This window comes from Natrix helvetica (assembly GCF_964273705.1).
Source record: "Natrix helvetica genome assembly, chromosome: W".
In the NCBI taxonomy this organism is placed as follows: Eukaryota; Metazoa; Chordata; class Lepidosauria; order Squamata; family Natricidae; genus Natrix; species Natrix helvetica.
In genome coordinates, this window is record NC_138555.1 from 20,938,199 (window position 1) to 20,942,628 (window position 4,430).

Below are 4,430 nucleotides of genomic sequence, written 5' to 3' on the forward strand. Positions count from 1 at the left end.
CCAAATTGTTTGGCATGAGCAAGCATGAAGGTTTGATTGCAGTATGAATGTGAATATGTGTCCCCCATGCCCCAGGGAGTGATAAGTGAATGGCTCCAGAGGTCCACGTGATTGCCTGTGTGAATTTCCCCCTCCCCCCACCCACTCTTCCTTCTGGGTCATTCTTTGGAGGGAAGCAGGAGGAGCGGGGAGAATGAGTGTTTGCTCATTTTTACCATGAGTGTGTGTATGAAAAGTCCCAGTGATATCTGTGAATGCCTCTAAGAGCAGTTGGTCAATGGAACGGCTTGCCTCCAGGGGTTGTGAATGGCCCAACACTGGAGGTCTTTGAGAGGATGTTGAATGGTTATTTGTTTGAGATGGTATAGGTTTCCTGCCTAGGCAGGGGGTTGGATTGAAGGACCTCTAGGGTCCCTTCCAACTCTGCTATTGTATTGTATTGTATTGTATTGTATGAATTGTAGATTGTTTTAATAAAGCATGACTGCATAAAATGTTATAGTCTTTTTTGTTCCAACCTTTTTTGTTTGAAAGGAGTTATTTTGCTAATTAATTTATGGCAGCTATTGGGGAATCTTTGTTTGGATTTGTCCGTTTTTGTCTGCCGCTATCTAAAGTTTTTTATTTGATTTATTTTTTCTTTTTTTTTTGTGCCCTTGCCACAGTTCAAAAGATTAATGAGATTTTGAGCATTCCATTTGTGGTTTGCGTAACTTGTCAGCTAATTCTTTTGATGTTTTTTTTTTTAAAGACAACAGACTCTGTTTTAAAATGTTTTGCCATTTTTTTAGGTAGTTAAATTAATAACCTTGGGTTTTTTGTAGAAATTGGACTGATTTTATTAACATTATTTTTTCTATTCCAAAATTTGATTTTTTTATTTTATTTTCAAAATAAATTTTTTTTCAGTGTCTTTTAATTGACTATGTGGTCTGTATGACTTTTCTGCTTGCCTATTGTTCTCAATTCTTTGCTTTCATAAGACTGTTTTGTTTTTTTTTGGATGGAAGATGAAATTGTTTATAAGGACTCTTATGAAAGTTTCCTACCTTGCAATATTGTTGTTTTTGTAACACTAAAAATTGTTTTTTGCTATTTTATTTTTTCACATCTTTTTTTAATAAGCTTTTTAACTATATTTCTGACTTTTATTATGTGTGTCAATTTATTTTTAATTTTTTAGAAACTATGTTTTTTTTTTCTTTAGATTTATTTTTGATTATTTTTTTTCTCATCAAAATGCCTGGGGACTGGCACAATTTTGCCATATGCCACTCAACCAGGCCAAGCAAATTGTTTTATTTTGTTCCCAGTGTTTTGGGGCATCCCCCTCTGGGGACAAAGAAGTTAATTTTTATGATTTGGCCTCTAATCACTATGGCAAATGGATGTCACCTATGTTTTCTTTTTTTTGGCTCCTTAGAAATAAATTCATTTATTTAGTTAGGGGGTTGGACTAGAAGACCTCCAAGGTTTTTTCCAACTCTACTATTGTATTATTATTGTATTATCTATTTTTAATTTTTGGCCACATTTTTTTTTTCAGCCTTTATTGCCTTGGGCAAACTTTTTTAAAACAAAACTGACAATGGCCTGGCCTATTTTTCATTGGCCTTTTTGTAATTTTGTACTAATTGCACCAGTTTTAATTTTTGGGTTTTTCCTTATAATTCCACAGGTTAAGCCATTGTGGAACGTGTTAATTGGTCCTTCAGGGACTGTTTTTTCAAACATATAAAAAAGGAGGGATTTTGGGTACCTAGTAATTTGGTGTACCCCAATTTGGCTAATTTGGCATAGGTAACACAATAGATTTAAAAAGTTTGTTTGCCTCCCCCGCAAGGGGGACGAGGATATGCTGTGCTTGTTTTTACAGATTTTTATGGATTCTAGTACGTGATGTTTGTCTAGACAAGAATATTGTCGTACCAGTTCCCAAATCCAGTTCCAGAGATGACCAAGATGACTTTACAGACAGCACAGTGGCCAATACGATCTTGCCAAAACAGCTGTCCAGTGATATGAAAAACCAAAAACTACCAAAGCAGTGCTGAAACAACGACACGACAACTTATGTGCTGCCATTTTTGCCAAGTTTTTAGTCATCATTAGTCATCATTTGTTTATGTTTACTTGTTTTGTCATCTCACCAAAAAACTCATTTGAACAGTGACTGCAATAAAAATCTATGGGTGCAACTAACATTACACACACTGACTTGAACTGTACATGAAACATTTGCTTTTTATATGCTTGGATCCTGTTTGAATTTTGCCTGCAGTAATTCAACACTTCATTGGTTCGAATTATAAGACTATCTTTCATTGAGGATTAATTGCTTATGATCCTCCCTCTGATGCAATTGCTTTGTATATATTGATAGTAGCAGTTCCTAAAAATGTAACATGTGTTAAAGTAGTTAACTGTATATTTTTAAGTAATAAGCCTTATTGTCTCTTATTTCTTCCTCCTATTTTGCTCTTAATAACAGTCATGCCTTTCCTAATGCTGATCCGGAGTGTTGGATGTGCCTTTCTTTTTTTTTTCCAACCACCATTTTATGAGGCCATAGGTTCTGCCGTACCTTTTCAATCTATGGTTGCTCTCCAGAATTCTCTTACTTCACTATCTGAAGTTGTTTTACAGAATAGAAGAGGATTGGATTTGTTATTTTTGAAACAGGGCGGCTTATGTGTAGCTTTAAAAGAAGAATGCTGTTTTTATACTGACAGTTCAGGCATTGTGCTTGATTCTATGGCAGAATTAAATACCCGATTGAAAGATAGAGAGTCAGAACGCTCCAAGTTTCACACATGGTATCAAGGAATGTTTAACTTTTCTCCATGGCTTACAACTTTGCTTTCAGTCCTTATAGGTCCTTTGATTTTGATTTTGATTGCTTGTATCATTGGACCTTGTGTTATGGGAAAACTGCTCAGGTTTTTGCGTACTCGCCTGGGTGACATAGATAAAGAAGTTGATGCTACTCGCAAAGATTTAAACCTACTGCAACACTTGTTACCCTCCTCGCACGACACCTGCAAACAACCGTTGTTAACATTTTCGGATTCAGACTCCGATACAGAAAGTGAGCTTCAATTCCCGGATAAGGTGAATGGTTCTTCTCACTGCCTGCCGGAGGGTGGGCTGTTAGAGGAACGCATAGCCTTGGAGGGATATTGACCTCCTTTTAAAACAAAAACAGAGGAGATGTGAATGCATGACAGTAGTTTGGTTCAGGCCTTGTTGAAGCTGAAACGAAAGTAGGCCATGAGAATGTGACCTTTAACATAGTGCCTGCATGAGAATGTGACCTTTAACATACATAATGCTTGCATAGGTTGATGGTTAACTGCAAATATCTAACTGTGTATAGGATGTTTGCTGACCACAATAACTAACCGTTTATCTAGCTTAGCATAGCGTTTGTATAGGTTGTTGGTTAACTGCAAATATCTAACTGTGTATACGATGCATTATTAGGGATGTTTTTGAAAACCCCTTAACTGCTACATACCTATTAATTGTTTTCTTGTGGAAAATTGCTGAATGTACTTCTTTGTATGTGTCCACTCCCCCGCCTTAAAGAAACTGCTTAATAAAAGGGTCTGTACAGAACATGTCAGGAGGAATGTAGCCATACATCCTCCAGGCACTCTGTGCTTGCCTACCTCGAGCTAACTCTTTGTGTGGTGTCTTAATTTGCGGCCTTCGTCCACGTGTGGACCCCCCAAATTCCCGGTGAGGACCGGGGCTCGTTCTCCCACCCAAGGGAGAACCCAGAAGGCCCAGACAGGCGAATCCGGACTCGAGTGTGTCGCGACCCTTGCAGCGACACAACACATCATGGTTTGTAGAACCCCTTCTCTCCATTCTGTGACTCCATTATGAGCCGATGTGTATGGAGCGGATGTCTGATGAAGAATTCCATTCTTATGCATCCAGTCCTGGAAACGCTGAGACATGAATTCTGCACCACGGTCACTCTGGATTCTGGCGATGCGAACTTGATATTGGGTAGAAACAAATGCTGCAAAGCCTTTAAAGGTCTGAAAGGTCTCAGATATCTCTTTCATAGGATATACAAATCCATATCTAGAATGATTATCAACAATTGTTAGAAAATACTTTCTACCACCAATTGTTGGTGGAAAAGGACCTACTATGTCAGTGTGTACCAAATCAAAAATGCGTGTTGACAGGTGTGTAGCGTGTTTGGGAATGGCTGCTGCTTTGGATTTAGCTTTCCTGCAAACTACACAATCCAAAAACACCTTACACCCCTTTAGATCCAAACCTTTTGCGAACTCCGGCATTTTCTTAAGAACACGGAAACTGGCGTGCCCCAATCTTCTATGCCACTTGTGGATACACCTGGAATGCAAAGGTTTACCAGTTAGTGAATTTTCAACATTAACAGTTTCATGAGG

The 4,430-nt window shown here is 38.1% G+C and overlaps 1 long non-coding RNA gene across 1 annotated transcript; it reads right to left on the reverse strand.

Annotated features, from left to right (window-relative positions):
• Positions 1-3,192: 3,192 nt before the first annotated feature.
• LOC309400726 lies at positions 3,193-3,392 on the reverse strand. Its single transcript, XR_014176699.1, has 2 exons — positions 3,315-3,392; positions 3,193-3,283 (listed from the first exon to the last, which is right to left on the reverse strand). It is a non-coding gene; the product is annotated as an uncharacterized lncRNA (long non-coding RNA).
• Between the last annotated feature and the right edge of the window lie 1,038 nt (positions 3,393-4,430).